The sequence below is a fragment of the Protopterus annectens genome, chromosome 1.part1, assembly GCF_019279795.1.
Source record: "Protopterus annectens isolate FY-2018-M chromosome 1.part1, PAN1.0, whole genome shotgun sequence".
Taxonomy (NCBI): domain Eukaryota; kingdom Metazoa; phylum Chordata; order Ceratodontiformes; family Protopteridae; genus Protopterus; species Protopterus annectens.
In genome coordinates, this window is record NC_056726.1 from 778,493,550 (window position 1) to 778,512,822 (window position 19,273).

The following is a 19,273-nucleotide window of genomic DNA, read 5'->3' on the forward strand; positions in this document are numbered from 1 at the left end:
TTAAACTATCAGTAATATTTTTCTCAGAACTTCCACCTGGAATTAATGCTTGGCTAAATATGCTTTTATTCACGTATGTTACACTGTGTACTATTATGTCCGTATAGACTTGGGGCTAGATTCAGAAATGACTTAACCAATCTGCACGATGCTACACCAGATATGCAGAATAGAAAAGCTTGGGCAGTCTCAAATGATTTGCAATTTAGTAAAACTCAATGAGTAAAGAGTGGTCCAACCAAGGACAGAGTATTAGACAAGATGGCAATAAAAAATATCATCAAGTACTTCATGTGCTAGCCAGAAACCTTAATAGGGGTCATACTATCACTGTATGCCTGAGGTGAAAAAAGGAAACACATACCAGATAATGCTAACGTGATTATAATACAACAGTAATGGAATCAATGACAATAGTTATTCTACAAGACAGTATCAAACCCTGAAAACATGTACAGGAGTATAAACACATACCAGATAATGCTAACGTGATTTTAATACAACAGTAATGGAATCAATGACAATAGTTATTCTACAAGACAGTATCACACCCTGAAAACATGTACAGGAGTATAAACACATACCAGATAATGCTAACGTGATTATAATACAACAGTAATGGAATCAATGACAATAGTTATTCTACAAGACAGTATCACACCCTGAAAACATGTACAGGAGTATAAACACATACCAGATAATGCTAACGTGATTATAATACAACAGTAATGGAATCAATGACAATAATTATTCTACAAGATAGTATCACACCCTGAAAACATGTACAGGACTATAAACACATACCAGGTAATTCTAAAGTGATTATAATACAACAGTAATGGAATCAATGACAGTAGTTATTCTACAAGACAGTATCAAACCCTGAAAACATGTACAGGAGTATAAACACATACCAGATAATGCTAACGTGATTATAATACAACAGTAATGGAATCAATGACAATAGTTATTCTACAAGACAGAATCAAACCCTGAAAACATGTATAGGATTATAAACACATACCAGATAATGCTAACGTGATTATAATACAACAGTAATGGAATCAATGACAATAGTTATTCTACAAGACAGTATCACACCCTGAAAACATGTACAGGACTATAAACACATACCAGGTAATGCTAAAGTGATTATAATACAACAGTAATGGAATCAATGACAATAGTTATTCTACAAGACAGTATCACACCCTGAAAACATGTACAGGACTATAAACACATACCAGGTAATGCTAACGTGATTTTAATACAACAGTAATGGAATCAATGACAGTAGTTATTCTACAAGACAGTATCAAACCCTGAAAACATGTACAGGAGTATAAACACATACCAGATAATGCTAACGTGATTATAATACAACAGTAATTGAATCAATGACAATAGTTATTCTACAAGACAGTATCACACCCTGAAAACATGTACAGGAGTATAAACACATACCAGATAATGCTAACGTGATTATAATACAACAGTAATGGAATCAATGACAATAGTTATTCTACAAAACAGTATCACACCCTGAAAACATGTACAGGAGTATAAACACATACCAGATAATGCTAACGTGATTATAATACAACAGTAATTGAATCAATGACAATAGTTATTCTACAAGACAGTATCACACCCTGAAAACATGTACAAGAGTATAAACACATACCAGATAATGCTAAAGTGATTATAATACAACAGCAATGGAATCAATGACAATAGTTCTACAAGACAGTATCACACCCTGAAAACATGTACAGGAGTATAAACACATACCAGATAATGCTAACATGATTATAATACAACAGTAATGAAATCAATGACAATAGTTATTCTACAAGACAGTATCCCACCCTGAAAACATGTAAAAGAGTATAAACACATACCAGATAATGCTAACGTGATTATAATACAACAGTAATGGAATCAATGACAATAGTTCTACAAGACAGTATCACACCCTGAAAACATGTACAAGAGTATAAACACATACCAGATAATGCTAACATGATTATAATACAACAGTAATGAAATCAATGACAATAGTTATTCTACAAGACAGTATCCCACCCTGAAAACATGTAAAAGAGTATAAACACATACCAGATAATGCTAACGTGATTATAATACAACAGTAATGGAATCAATGACAATAGTTCTACAAGACAGTATCACACCCTGAAAACATGTACAAGAGTATAAACACATACCAGATAATGCTAACATGATTATAATACAACAGTAATTGAATCAATGACAATAGTTATTCTACAAGACAGTATCACACCCTGAAAACATGTACAGGAGTATAAACACATACCAGATAATGCTAACGTGATTATAATACAACAGTAATTGAATCAATGACAATAGTTATTCTACAAGACAGTATCACACCCTGAAACCATGTAAAAGAGTATAAACACATACCAGATAATGCTAACATGATTATAATACAACAGTAATGGAATCAATGACAATAGTTATTCTACAAGACAGTATCACACCCTGAAAACATGTACAGGATTATAAACACATACCAGATAATGCTAACGTGATTATAATACAACAGTAATGGAATCAATGACAATAGTTATTCTACAAGACAGTATCACACCCTGAAAACATGTAAAAGAGTATAAACACATACCAGTTAATGCTAACGTGATTATAATACAACAGTAATGGAATCAATGACAATAGTTATTCTACAAGACAGTATCACACCCTGAAAACATGTACAAGAGTATAAACGTCCCAATAAACGTATCTTCAACAGATAAGTACTTACCTCCAGCAGTCACACCAACAGCAAGTCCTAAAAGCTCTATCAAAAGCTAAAAATACTGCATTGACGGGTCTTGACAATATATCTGTATGTGTCTTTACTAGCATGAAGCACAATTTAGCCTCACTCCTAACAACACCATTCAGGCGTAGCCTCCATACAGATTTTGTAACAAGTGAATGAAGAACAGCTACAGTCATTCCCCTGCATAAGCAGGGACCTTCCACAGACCCGGGCAATTGTTATGCATAGATTGTTATATATAAGTGCACACACTGCTATACATAGATTATTACATATAAGTGTGGACATTGCTATACATAGATTGTTACATATAAGTATGCACACTGCTGTGCTTGAATTGCTACATATAAGTGTGCACACTGCTATGCATTGATTGTTATAAATAAGTGTGCACACTGCTATGCATAGATTATTACATGTAAGTGTGGACATTGCTATGCATATATTATTACATATAAGTATGTACACTGCTATGCTTGGATTGTTACATATAAGTGTGCACACTGCTATGCATAGATTATTACATATAAGTGTGGACATTGCTATGCATAGATTGTTGCATATAAGTGTGCACACTGCTATGCTTGGATTGTTACATATAAGTGTACACACTGCTGTTCAAAGATTGTTACATGTAAGTGTTCACACTGCTATGTATAGATTGTTACATATGAATGCCACAGAGTCTCACATTATTAGGTTGCGCATTGTGCATCTTATTAAACATCACAGTAGGTGGCATTGGCATTGCATATATAGCTTACTACTGCAATCTCCTATTATATAATGGGCACAGCAAACATCTAATTGTTGCATTTGTAATTGCACTGTCACATATGTATAGCTAATACCATGTATGACAACATTTAATGCTGTGTTTATTCCTTTGTCCAAGATATCCTGCTCTAATCATCTGCACTATTGCACTGTGACTGCAGAACAGTACAAATATTTGTATTTGTAGAAAAAGGAGGGAATATCTGGTAAATACTTAACAAAAATACAGACCTAAACAATGTCTCCAAATTTTATGTTGCCCTTACTGTGTCATATCAGATGACATTTTCCAATGATTCCTTAGTCTCAATACGTTCTCTTGTTTGCAAAAGAAAAACTGCTCAGGCCACCACTCCAAAGAGCTGTAGATTTGAGGAATCAGCAACTCCAGAACCACAGATACTGAAACTCTTGCACACATACTGAAGGTTGCCAAAGCCCAGGCCCACCCACAAGCTGGACAAAGTGACCTGTCTATAGCAGAACATACAAGAGGCACCTGATCTGGGTTCTGTAGCAGTTCCATCAGGTAGTTAGATTAATCATGTGCACTGTAGGAGCCCACTGTTTCAGCTGGCACCATTACTTGGTCATCCTCAAATCTTCCCACACACCCTTGATATAGATCAGGTGGCAACATCCCTATCTACTTTCCCCCAGCTGACATCTATGTCCCTACCCTAGAGTGTTAACACCTGCATCCAATATGCTGCCCATCCTCACTACTACCGATATTACACTGTCCCTCTGTATGCTTCCCTTCAAATCGGTGGCCCCATTTGTGTAATCTCTGCACTATCATCCAGATCTGGATCTGTCCTGTGCATCGACTTGTGTGTCAGTTCTTAATAACTTTTGATGTTCGACAGCTTGTCTTCCATCTATTTCTCTGCATTTGTATATTTATCCTAAAATCCTAAAAAAAGGCTATCTCCAAAAAAGTACCCTAGTGCCACTCATGAGTCTGCATACTTTTCCATCAGTATACATTGCCATCATTCCTCTGTCTGCTATATGCAACTTCTTTCAACATGTCTGTTGCTTGCTTTTTCTCCTTCTAGTATTAGCATTGTAAGGTACATCCTGGAAGTCCTTTCCCAACATATAAACCCTTCTTTTAGGCAATGCTTGCTTGATTATTTATTGTTGGATTTAGTCACATGCTTTTACTACATTATACAAAGCTGTAATGCTCCACTGTGGAAATTTATTATCAGTCTGTCATGATGGGGACTACAGACAGAAACATTTCTTTGGCACCTGAACCATTGCCATTGCCACCTTGCCATTTCAAAGTATTTCTTACATTGTACAGAGATGTTTTGCAAAGTACAGCCATTTTGAAAGGTTTATCATGCTATACACAGTACACTTGCAAAGTGCAATCATTTCAAAGTGTTTCTTACTCTGAGCTTCTTGTGCTTTGTACAGTTCATTTGCAGAGAACAATCACTTCAAAGTGTTTGTTACACTGATAAAGGGTGGTTTCGCAAAGTACAGTGATTTTAAAGTGTTCTTGTGCTACAGGGACCTATTTAGCAAAGTGCAGTTATTTCAACGAGTCTGTTTTGCTATTGGACATAATTACAGGTTCTGGCAGTTTACATTCATAAAGTCATGATCGCTTTTTGCGATGCTCTAAAGTGCGAAAGTACAATGGCAAAATTTCTAAATGTCGAAAAAAAAGAATTGTAAATTCAAACGAGCGAATGCCAGTGTGCATTCGCTCATGTGAATTTGGCATTCTGAGTGCAGATCACGCTACAGTGGATATGGGACATGTACCCCTTCCCTCAGTGTAGTGCGATCTCAGAGTTAGTATATTAAATTAGCAGGGGGTGTGGGGGTGCAAGGGGGCTTGCCTGCCTGCATAATGGTGCTTGAAGACACTCTGAAATGTTGGGTGTTTTGAACACGTTCGACATTTCCAGATTGTTTTTATTTGTTGTGTAGCACTTTCGTTGTTTTAAGCATTCGAAAGTGCAGTTTCCAACATCTTGAGTCAGATATTTGATGGGTCACATATTTTATTTGCGACCTTATGAAGGTAAACCAGTTCTGGCATATATATGTGTGTGTATGTTTGTACATAATTTCAAGCACCTTCACTACTGTGTGTTGGTATGGCAGAGGCATTTCCTAGACCCAATCCACTTGTGTTTGATCATAATATTGCAGAGAATTGGAAAGTATTTGAGCAGGAATACAATGTTTTCATACAATGCAGCTTTTGTCTGACAAAGATATATATATATATATATATATATATATATATATATATATATATATATATATATATATACAAAGGCATTTATTTTACTTAACTTAGTGGGGTCAGAAGCTAATGAAAGAGAGCATTCATTTGTGTATGCAGCAGCATTATATGCAGGAGAGGGGGAACCACCATATTTTTGTACCAGCTGAATCAAAAGTGGACCCTGAGAGCTTGAAATGTAAATTTAGAGAAATGTCAACCCCCAGACAAATGTTACATTAGAGAGGCACCTATTTTATACAAGAGACCAAAAACCAGGAGAAACTTTTGCAGCTTATATCACTGACTTGAGAAATAAAGCTAAAATGTGCAGATTTGGTGATTTGAAAGATGACAATAAAGGATAGGCTTGTGTGTGGTGTTAATAATTCTGCAGTGAGAAAGATTTTGTTTATTACATTGATTTAACGTTGAGCAAAGCTATGGAGATTTGTCAAATCCATGAGCAGAAAGACACACAAGTATGCTTGCAAAGCATGGTTTCAGCAGCCTCTAGAGCAAGTGCAAACAGCATGAAGCACATAGATAGCAGAAGCAGACCTAAGCACATGGCAACTGCAGCTCCTGCAGGTTTTCCAGGGAGGACCCATAACTTTCCAGCAACTTCTAAGACTAGCTCAGCAAAATGGACATACTCAGTGCAGTATAAGGGTGAGTAAGCAAAACTCAAGTTAAGTTTCATTGTTAACTGTTGTAATTGTGGTGCCAATCATTAGTCTAAAAGAGAGGCATGCTTAGCATTTAGTCAGCAATGCCACAAGTTTAAAAAATGAAACCACTTTCAAAAGTTTTGCAAATCAAGCAAGCTTCTCTCAATTATTAAGAAAGGTCACTCAGAAATGCAAGTTGATCATGTAGAAAGCTGCAACCCTACTTTCTATGTAGATGGTGTGTCAGTGGTCGTTGAAAAGGTTAATGCAGTAGATTTGTTGGCAAAGAACAAATTTTTTTTTACTGTCCTGATCAATGGTATACACAAGCAGCTCAGTGTAGACACTGGTTCAAAGTGTAATGTTATGTCAGCAGAGACATTTGCTAGAGTAAGAACTGGTAAACAACTTAATTTGGCTAATTGTGTGAAGCTTGTTGCTTATGGAAGTGAAGAGATTAAAACCAAAGGCTAAGTAGTGCTTTCATGCTATTCGGCTGGGAACAGTTACATCTTGCAATTCTATGTAGTCAGAAGACCTGTGCAGCCATTATTAGGTCTCAGAAACAGTTTAAGAATGAAACTGCTTTCTTTTACCAAAGAAGTCTATTATGTAAGCACATGTCCTAATTCCACCCTCACTGATGCTATTATCTCAGAGTATGCTGATGTTTTCATCCACAAGCTATGCAAATTTCCAGTTGTGTACTCCATGAAAGTAGACTCAGACGTCAGTCCAGTGGTCAGACCAGTGAGGAGAGTTCCAGTAGCTATGCAGGACAAAGTCAAGGTTGAATTAGATAGGATGGTGCCGCAAAAAGATATATAAGTATCCTGGTTTTTTTTCAATTATTTATACAGTTTATTGTTTCTAGCAATTTATATATAGCATTTTTATTGTAATCTGCATGGGTAACTGATTTGTTTGCAGTTAAAGCATTCTGTATCTTTACAAATCTTTATCTGTTTAAAAACTTTCATTTTGTGGCTTTCTCTAGTGCTTTGTAGGCTTTGCAGTTGCCCGCCCCTACTGTAAATCTGATCTAGGACACTCCTCCCAGTCTAGTGTCATTAGTTCATTCTACCTAATACAGATAAGGCCTTCTGTTTCTCCTTTTTCCCTTAAAAAAAAAAATTGCCTGAATTTCCTTATGTTCTCACTGTGCTTCTCAAACATTTTGGAAATATAGAGTATACTTTAGAGCATTTATTATAACTGTAATTGCCTTAATATTGCTAAAACTCAAGTGCTCTAGGTTGCACTGCATCTGAAAAGTTTGTGTGTTTTAGCTGCTTTTCTGTATATATAGACTTCTCTGTATATGTAGACTAGCTACTTATTCTGCTGTATTACTGCCACTTAAATCGTTTTTCAGTTGTGCACTTGCCTTGCTTCATTTAAAAAGTTTTAAATTGCTAATTTTGTAGAGTTTTAATTGCATTTACTGTTTAGGACTACACACTCAAGTGTGTTAGACTTGTCTGTGTTTATTTATTGTATTATTGCATTGTTTAGCCTGTTTCAACAACAAAAAAATATATATACTACCTTGTTTGCTCGTTTCCCACCTTTTCTAGCCAGTCCATATCCCAGGCCTTGCTTGTCTCAGGACTTTATTTTCTGTGCTCAGAGCTATCCAGACCTTGCTGTGGCAGAGGGAAGTCCTGCTGCCTACCAGTGGGACTGGTAAGCATTATACTGCCTATCTAACGCTAGAGGAGTGGTTTCCAGCTCTGAAATTGTAATTTTATTAGCCTTTTTGGGCTGATTTCTATCCCTTTCAACTTTCTGGCTTAAAAACGCGTGTGTTTGCACATTTTTCACATCATGCAGCACTATGAAGCTACAGTTAAACTATTCCAGGTGCCAGAAAGTCTGCTCTTCAAATTTCCCCTTAAAACTAGTTGGTTTCTCAATAGTAGCACTAAAATCTGAACCCCTGTGACTAGCACTTTCTCTAGAACCTGCGGTAAAGCACTAGGAAGCCTGAAACTGATGCAAGCACTCAGCTCTCCTTGTCAATAAGGAGAAATTAATCATAGGCACTAAACAGCCTACAATTGCAAAGTACCTTGCAAAGGTAAGGGAAAACAGCTCTTAAACCTTACAAAAAAGCACCTAAACAGGCATGTCCAAGGGTCAGCTTCTGGTGGTTTCTCCTGTCCACCTGGTGAATCTGGGCATACTGGGGCAATGTGGCAACTGCCTCATGGACACAGACAATCCTCTCCTCCTACCACCCAACACTACAACCTGCGAGAGATGTATTTACATAGCCAAACTGGAAGCAAAGCTCTCTCCGGTCAAGACTGTGCTAGACAGTCAAGAGGAGAAGGCTAACACCTGCATTACACCTCTAGCAACTCATAGCCCATCAAAACCCAAACCATCAACTCCCACACATAGCAACACTAAACCCACATATGCGGAGGCCCTTAACATTAACCTGCCCGAGCAACAAGGACCTCCGAAGCCGAAACGCAAACAAACACCAGTCACAACCAAAGTGACACATAGCTCACAACACCAGTGTGCCACTCAACAACAGCCCCTAAGGCAAGACAATGTACCCAACACTTTAGTCATAGGTGACTCTAATAGTCAGGCACACTGATGTCCCACTCACCAGGCTGAACAAGGAGAAAATTACAGTCAGCTGCCTGTTGGGTGCCAGGATCCGCCACATAACGTATGCACTCAAGTCACTCCACAACAAGTACAAATACGACTCTGTCATTGTCCATGCTGGAGTAAATGACTTGAGACATACCTCCCTGGACTACATGAAAAGAGACATGGAAGAGCTCTTCGATCATGTGACCCAGGCAGGTATAACCCTAGCCCTGAGTAGCATCCTGCCTTCGCCCAGAATGATACCACGGTATAAGGACAAAATGATTGACTTCAACAATTGGCTAAGCTTCTGATGTCATTCAAAAGGGATCCAGTATTTGTCTGCCTGGGAAGACATGATCGACAAACCACGATGCTTTGCCAGAGATGGTCTGCACCTGTCACCCCTGGGATTCAGGTTACTGACTAAAGCTTTTGCCACCCCTATAGTGTCTTTTTTAGGCAAGGTTCAAAGGATTAAACCACCACCGTAACAGATACAAGCATGGAAAATCTGAAGGTAATGCTACTCAATGTTAGAAGTCTAAACCTCAAAATGCATTCTCTCGAGGCACTCCTACAAATGGAGAACATCGATATCTGTGCAGTGACTGAGACCTGGTTCAGGGCTCCAGAGAGCACCCCTGCAATACCAGGCTACAATTCTTATGATACATTTTGGCCACAAAATCAAGACCGAAACACTAAAGGTGGAGGAGTGTCCATATTCACCAAGGATATTCACACCTCCAGGCTAGTTGCCCAACACAATGCATCTGAAATTCTCCAGGTGCAACTAACATTAGGTAAGACTGCAATCCAAATTATAGCTTGCTACAGATTCCCCACCATACCCCAAGATTCTCACTACACCTTCCTAAACATACTGGAAAAAATTAAGATACAACCAAATACCCTAATACTAGGTGATTTCAACTACTCTGCCATTAAATGGAAAAACTACTCGGGTACCAACTCCTTTTCCCAAAGGTTCTTGGAATTCATAAATTCCAATGCCCTGGATCAACTAATCCATTGTCCCACCAGGGGCTCCAATATCCTAGACCTAGTCATTAACAACATGGGAGATAGATGCTCCACACCAGTGGTCACCCCCTCATTGGTCAGGTCTGACCATAAGCAAATCACCCTTGACATCCACATCCCACCCCCACCCCCCAGTAAGGAAACCTCCTTAAAAAATTTCTCCAAAGCCAACTTCATGCTACTGAAGTCAAAAGTGACAAACTTCACAACACCCACGCAGATGGGATCTGGAAGTTCAAAGGCAGAATCCTACACTAAGGCACTGTACGAGCACATCCACTCATGCATGAATCGTGCCATCCCAAATAGAACCAAGATGCTCTTCTCCAAAAAAAGGAAGCCAATCTGGTGGTCCCCTGCTACAAACAAACTATACAACAGAAGGAAGAAACTGTTGCAGAAAAAAGGAAAATCCCAGGATGCAAAAAACTCCCTCTCCAGCCTCAGTAAGAAGCTGAGATCCCTCATAAAATCCTCAAAAGCTAGTTACGAAAATAAAATTGCCAAAGCTTCCAAAGACAACCACAAGGCATTCTATAGTTATGTCAAGAATCTAAATGGCAATGCTCAGATCTGCTCTGAGCTACAACAGAATGGCATTAAATATACTGATCCCAAGGATATTGCCAATATCCTGGCAGATTGATTTAGTGCCAACTTCACTCCCTTCTCACCCGCTAAAGGGCCCATCTCAATACCAAAAGATTGCCAAATTCCGATAATCACAGCCACACAGGTAGAAACAGCACTCTCCAAAGCTAAGAATACAGCATCTATGGGACCAGATGACATCCCAGGCTGTGTACTACATGAACTACAAAATGAACTGGCACCCCACCTAAGTGTCATGTTTAATTATAGCCTCACCTCAGGCTTCATGCCCACTGAGTGGCACACAGCTACAGTTATCCCGATCCACAAGTGAGGATCCACCTTGGATCCCAGGAACTACCGTCCCATCAGTCTGACAAGCCTGATCTGCAAGGGCATGGAACGCATTATCATGGAACTTATAAACAAAGACATTGGCAACCTCCAGACACTGGACCCCACCCAGTTTGGGTTTGTGAAGGGCCAGTCTTGTCTCCTGAATCTGATTGACTTCTTTGAATCGGTCTCCAGAGCTGTGGACAAGGGTAAGGAGGTCCACACAGCCTATCTGGACCTCGCCAAGGCCTTCGACACCATCCCCCACTCTGGAATCATAGATAAACTTACTAAGCTGGGCATAAATCCCTACGTCACTCGATGGGTTGCCAACTGGCTTACTGACAGAACCCAGACTGTAAAAGTAGCCGACTCCAAATCCAGCTCCAGACAAGTGACAAGTGGAGTACCTCAGGGTTCAGTCCTGGGACCACTCTTCTTTGGCATCTACTTCTCTGAAGTACTGGCCAACACTAAGGGACTCTGGCTAACAAAGTTTGCAGATGACTGCAAACTGGGAGCCATTATTGAATCCCTAAATGATGTGGATATTCTACAAAAGGGTCTTACAGAAACAGATGCCTGGTGCCAGAGCCATGGGCTCAAGCTTAATGCCCAGAAATGTATAGTCATCCCCTTTGGAAAAAAAAACATGTACCCATGAACTACCACATAGGTGGCAGGACACTAAACATTGAAAGTGTGATGAGTGACTTAGGGACAGAAGTAGACTGTTGTCTCACTTTCGATAACCACATCGCCACAACAGTCAGGAAATCCTTCTGCGTGGCACACCTCATCACTAAGGGCTCTTCATCCAGATAAAAGGAGGTCATTGTCCCACTGTACTCATCCCTCATTAGACCCATTATAGAGTATAATGACCCATTTGGTATGTACCTCACAAGACATCTGCAACAGCTGGAAAGGCCACAGAAATACCTCACTAAAAGAATCACAGGCCTAAAGCAGATGCTATATGCTGACCGTCTAAAAAAACTCCAGCTATACTCTGTGGCATATCGTCTACTCAGACGCGATCTCTGCTTAACATACAAGGCCATGTCAAACCCTGAGCTGTTGGACATGCTCCACTTAAAGAAATTCCAATCCCTCAGAGCCACACGCTCCAGGGATCTAAACCTTATCATAACAATGAACAAAACATGCTAGAGGGATAGGTTCCTGACCCAGAGACTCCCCTTACTCTGAAATAGACTGTCCATACATGTCAAGCAGAGCACCTCATTGGACCTCTTCAAAAGGAACCTTGATGATTGGATGGGAGATAGGAAATTCACCCCAGGGATCATGTCAGTCACCCTGCTAGACAGGGGCCCAGAGAAGTAAATATTGCAGGGAAAAAATTTCCAGGGAATTGTTATGGCTAGGCTTGCATAGGCCTTAGGGCCGATAGACTAGTACCAACCTATGAACCTATGAACCAAAGTGTGATTTGTCCAATCATAGAACCAACTGAGTGGGTGTCGTCCATGGTAGTTGCTCATAAGAAAAGCTCAGATGAAATCAGAATATGCAGTGACCCAAAAGACTTGAACAAAACATTAAAGAGACCTTATCATTCTACGCATACAGTCGAGGAGGTTGCCACCCTCATTTTTTATTTATTTTTAATTTTTTAACATGTGTTGACCGGGAAAGTCTGACTAGGTTCCACAGATCCTGTTTTCAGTGGAGGCCCGGGGAGAAATGCTCCAGACGCATGTCTTTAGAATGTGGGAGGAAACCGGAGTGCCTGGAGGAAACCCATGCAAACGCAGGGAGAACATGCAAACTCCGCACAGAAGGCACCCCAGCCGAGAATCAAACCAGAGAACCTCTTGCTGTGAGGCAACAGTGTTAACTGCTGCACCACTGCCCCACCCAAATGCCATAGTTTTTTCTGTCTTGGATGCAAAGAGTTCATTTTGGTAAGTAATGCTTAATCGCAAATCTTCATTATTGACTACATTTAGCACACCATTTGATAGATACAGATTTCTCAGAATGCCTTTTGGAATAAATGCTGCCAGTGAAGTCTTTCAGCATGCAATGGAGCAATTTATTTCCAGTTATCCGTGTGCTATAATTGTGGATGATTTACTAGTTGGAAGTAATGGAGAAGCAGAGCATGACAGAAACCTCAGGAATGTTCTGGACAGAGCGTGTGAAGTGAATTTGAAGCTCAATCCTCTGAAATGTAAATTCAGGCTACCAGAAGTTACTTATGTAGGTCATTTATTTAGCAGTACAGGCTTATGACCAGACCCTTCCAAACAAGCAGCCATTCTTGAGATGCTAGCTCCATACAATGTCCAAGCCCTACAGCGTTTCCTTGATATGGTTAACTATTTGGGCAAATTTATCCCTGACTTTAGCGAGCTATCCACTGCTTTAAGAGAGCTGACATGCAAAATTGGTTTCTGGTCATGGTTGGAACACCACCAGAGAGCATTTGATAACCTCAAACAGCAAATCACCAATCCACTTATGTTGAGATACTATGATGTCCACAAACCAGTTCTTTCCTGTGATGTTTCAAAGTTTGGTCTTGGTGCAGTTATTCTTCAAGAGGGCAGACCAGTTGCCTATGCATCTAGAACTCTTACCCAAACTGAAATGCAGTATGCTCAAATAGAGAAGAAACTTTTGGCAACTGTGTTCAAAGTTCCATGATTATATTTATAGCCGAGCTATCCAAATCGAAAGTCATCATCAATCTCTAGTCACTATTTTAAAAAAGCCTATGCATACACCTCCAACGAAACTACAAAGAATGATGCTCAGATTACACTGTTTACAAAAATTCAACTTCAAAATGGTCTGTGCAAAAGGCAAACTTCTTTATCTGCCTGATAGCTTGTCCAGATTGCCCAGAAATTCCACAGAACAGCTTGATGCAGAGAATTTTGACTTTGATGTCATGGAAGGGCGTACTTTTTCTACTACAAGACTTGATGAGCTGAGAGATCATGCAAAGACTGATCCAGTTTTGCAGAAGCTCAACCACTTCATCAGTGTTGGATGGCTATCAAAGCAATTTTGTGTACCACCAGAAGAAGTGCAACCTTATTTTCCGTATAGAGAGGAGATGTTAATTGAAGATGGTATCATTTTCAAAGGTACTAAAGTTATTATTCCTACTTACTTACAACATGAATACATTCAGATTTTGCATCGTGGCCACCCATGTTCTGAAGCTACCAAAAGAAGGGTGAGAGAACTAGTATTTTGGCCTTCTCTGACAAAAGACATTGATAAAGTGCTTTCATCTTGTTCAGTATGCAATAGCACTGAACTGCATTTGCAAAAAGAACCATTTCAGCTAATCCAAATTCCTGAACTACCTTAGTCAATAGTAGCCACTGACATATTTAGTGGAACAATCAGCATTACTTAGTGTAGGTAGACTCTTATTCAAACTGGTTTGAGATCGATTTGCTACCTAACCTAACGTCCAGTGTTATTGCTAAACTGAAACATCACTTCTCAGTCCATCGTAGTCCACACAAAGTTATTTCTGACAATGGTACCCATTTACCAGTCAATTATTTCAGACATTTGCATAAGAGTGGGACTTTATCCATATTACTAGCAGTCTGGAATACCCACAGTCAAACGGCTTTGCTGAATGTGCAGTACAGAGTGCAAAGCAGTTACTAGGGAGGTCAAAGCATGACAATACCGATATCTTCTTGAATTTACTTAATCTCAGAAATATACCCCGTGGCAACCTACTTGGCTCGTCTGCTCAGAGACTTCTATCTAGGCAAACCAGGACAACCTTGCCTATCAGTTCTAGTTTGTTGGTGCCTAATGCTAAAAACACCAGAGCAATCAAAGCCCAACTCTTTAAGAAGCATTCCTTTCAGAAGTCCGGCTATGATAAAATGAGCAGATTTCTTCATCCATTGAAAGAAGGACAGACAATGAGGATGCAAACAGCGAAAGGCTTTGATCGAATTGGTCAAGTGAAAGGTATATGTGCCAAGCTGAGATCCTACTTAGTGGAATCTGAGGGTATAGAATACAAGAGAAACCACGGACGTCTTCTTCTGGTGTCTGAATCAATATCACAGCATCGTACCTGTGATACAGACTCTAGATCTCAGAGTACCCAGAGAATGCTCATATTGAAGAACATGTCTCAGTACCTTCCTGATGATGTCCCAGATCTTCCTAAGTTGAACTTTCCTTAAAGACAGCCCCCGTTGCTAGACCCGATTCTGATTTTTATGTTACATGATCAGGTCGTATTTCTAGACCTATTGTAAAATGCGCAGCAACATGGACATGATTGTTTTATACGTGTTTAGTTTTGTATGATTGCATGCCAAAGAATTAGTTCTGTATAACTGCATGTCAAAGGATCATTTCTGTATAACTGCATGTCAGTGAATGCTGTCATTTAGTCTATGACATATTTCTCAAAGAGAGAGGATGTAGAACAGAGGGTATGTTATAACTTAGAGAAGCATTTCCAAGTGTAGGCGCGTGCATATAGTGAGCACGTGCAGGCAGCAGTGCCATTTTGAGGGAACAGCCAGAGTGTTAACATGTATGAGTGTAGTAGTCAGTCTGTTTATAAGTTTAAGTTTAGGTTACTGAGCCTCAATCCTGATATGTTTGTCTATAGTAAAGCTGCTTGAACCGAACCCACAACTGTTCGCCTGTTTTATCCTGACCATACGAGCAACAATAAGGGACTAGAATGCAAAACTAAAGGCACCCAGGATGAAACTAAGTATGGCAGCAAATGAGGGAAATCAGAAGACGCTAAAGATAAAGGGAAAATAATAGAACAGTTTAACCGTTTCAAGTAAGTGAGGGGTGTGCAGCTGAGGAGAAGGGAAATCTGAAAGAGGAAGTCAAAACTAAAATCAGAGGTGCTGCAGCCAACTGACACAAAGTGTCAGGGTAGTGTATGACAGAAGAATGTCAAAGATGTTGGAAAGGAAGGTGGACAAAACAGTGGTACAATCAGTACTTCTGCGTGGTGTAGAAATGTGTGAAACTGAAGGCATAGCAGCTTAGGAAGCCTGAGGTGATGGAGATGAAGTTGCATTTTGGTACATATAAAGAAATTAGTACATCAGAGCAAAAGCCAAAGCAGCCCCATTTGGAGGCAAAATCAAGGAGACAGATTATGGTGGATTGGTCACATGCAGTAAGGCAGAAGGCAATTGGTAAAGAAGATTTAGGAGAAAAATGAAGAAGGCAATAAGAGATGGGAATATCCACCCAAAACATGAATGTATTTTGTGACAGAAGATCTGTGATGATCAGACATGACTTTCAAAGAAAGTAGAAAAGTTGCTCTGAATTGAGAGATGTGATGACAGTTGACATACTACACCTCCCTCATGTAGAAATGACAAACAAGGGGGTGATGATGACGATTATGATGATGTGGTTAATCCAGATGTCCTTCTGGCTGTTCAGGAGAAAGATAAAGATCTTGTGGCACTTCTGAAAAAGAGTATACCTAAACTAAAACAGTGACCATAGTACAATTAAAGTAAAAGTTTATAAATAATCAGAAAGTAAGTGGACACAAAAAAACTTGCATTGCATAAAAGTATTATCATAGTTCTCAAACATTACAAGAGAATGTATATTTGCAGAAAATGTTATTATTATTATTATTATTATTATTATTACATATACAAAAAAAAACAAGTATTTAAATGGAACATCTAACAAAAGCACTTCTAATAATAAAAACACACTTTCAGTTTAGTTCGTATGTGTAGAGTGTATAATCTGCAAAAGAGTAATTTATCACGTTGTATTTTCTGATGTTGGCCAGTTCCAGATGTTGAGCATGCCTTCCCAAATAGCTGAATTGCATAAACCATGCATACAGAAATATAGAGTGCTACCTTTCTAGTTGGCAGTGGTATAAATAATATAAAATCCGTAATCCTGTGTGCATTCGTATGTATGATTTCTCAGTATGCAAGGCTGATCAAAATAAATCTGCTGCATCACACTGAGTGCATGTTTCAAAATAATGACATCATTCAACATCTGTAATAACATTGCTAGTCTCCTGGGCTATTGATGAAAAGCTGTATATTCAGAAATATGAATGGAGTACCTGAAACTAGATAACCTCCCTGTGTTTAAAACAATAAGTTTGGGCATCTGTATACACTGTACCTTAACATTTTTTGTAATGGATTCGATGTGATTTAGAATTAATAATCTACACTTACAGGCAGGATTCAGGAAAAAATACAGGGTAAAGCAGAGAGCAATGCTGTTAGCAAGCTGCAGTGCTTAAGCTGAGTGTCTTACATACTGCGGGTAGGACACAGGCCAGTATGTAAGAGAGAGACAGCTACCAGCTACAAATACAGGCCAGGAAACAAATTTAAAAAGGTAGGCTCAGATATGATGTGAAAGTGGCAAATGATTAAAATATGCTACAATGCTAGAAACAGCATGCATGTCCATGCTAACATACTAGTGCACTGTATCCTTGTACTAAAAATGTGCACATGTGAGTCCATGCTACCACACTGGTAAACTGTACTCTTGAATTAATAATGTGCATAACACACTAACACACTAGTGCACCATGCTCTAGTAATAGTACTAGTAACGTGCATGTATGGGTCCATGGTAACACACTTCTCCACTGGCTCTTGAACAAATAATGTGCACATATGTGTCCATGTTAATACACTAGTGCACTGTGCTCTTGTTCTAATAATGTTTATATATGGGCTCAAGTTAAAACACTAGTTTATTGTGCTCTTGTACTAATAATGCGCATATATTGTTATAAATTAATACACTAGTATACTGAGCTTTTATACTATTAAGGTACACATATGAGCACGTGCAAACACACTACTGCATTCTTTTGTGTTAATAACATGCACGCATGAGTGCATGTTAATACACTAATGCATTGTGCCCTTATTAGTAATAATCTGCAATGGAAAGAAGAGGTTATGGAGTACAGTGTATTAGGGAAAAATATAGTACCATGCTTCCAAACAAAGGGGCCTCACAGACCTAAACAGGAATGCTGAACACAATGTAGTAGTATGTAAACAATGAACAAGACAAGACAAAACTGCAGTGTCGTGCCAGACAGAAACCTATGTTCCAAACAAGAGAAAAAAAGTGTTTTATGGTGCAACCCAAAAGGTACATGCTGCATAGCTACACAATAATGTAATAATAAGGTCACCTGCTCTGGAAATAGAGTGGCAGTGCCCTACCAATGACCCAGCTAACCTATCATTGATTAGCAACCTTGGATCTGAAGAATCCAATGACAGGAATTGGGGAGTGGATAACTGCAGGCACACCTATCTTAAATCGAGAGATACAGGCCAACATCCGGCTGCAATGACACCCTAGGAGAGACATCGACTCAGTGCAGGCAAGTATTTAGAATTACAGCATATGCTTGTGTGCTCCAAGCAGTGAGTTACACTGCATTCATGTTCTGAGGAATGCACAGAAACACACTCACAGACACAAGCGCACACACACACACACACACACACACACACACACACACAGATGGCTGGTAGTACGTGTCCACGTCCCTGCTTTGTTGGCATACACTACACATCCAGAACAGAGCATGTAAAGTGCCAGGAATGACATTACACTGGAGCCAGTTTGTAGTTACTTCATACAAAGACAGTTACTGTTAGTTCTTCCCCAGGTGATTCCATCTCTACAGTGGCCCCTTAAATGGGGGATAAACTGAAGACTTAGACAGAAGATATGAAGTGGCTGTAGGAGATCAACTTATTGTTAGCAGTGGCCTCAGAAAAAAATAATAACATTAAAGACAATACACTGTCATAGGTAGGTGGGATAAAACATGCACTTAGCAGGGAAACAAAACTTCCAGTAGCTGTAGAGCTGTGTGCAAATATGTTGTATGCCATGTGTACAGCAATAGCTACATTCTATGATGTGTGTCAGCAAAATGTAACTCCACAGACAGTTTTGAATTCAAGATGCAAGATGCAACCTCTATGCTCTGTTTAATGCTGTTCATGGTGTGTAATTACCCATATTTACATAAACCACCCAGCATGACACGTAGGTATCACTAGTGCGTAGTGATCTACCTACGTACTGCATAACACTGTAGGAGTATTGTGTAACTAAAATTGCAAGTGC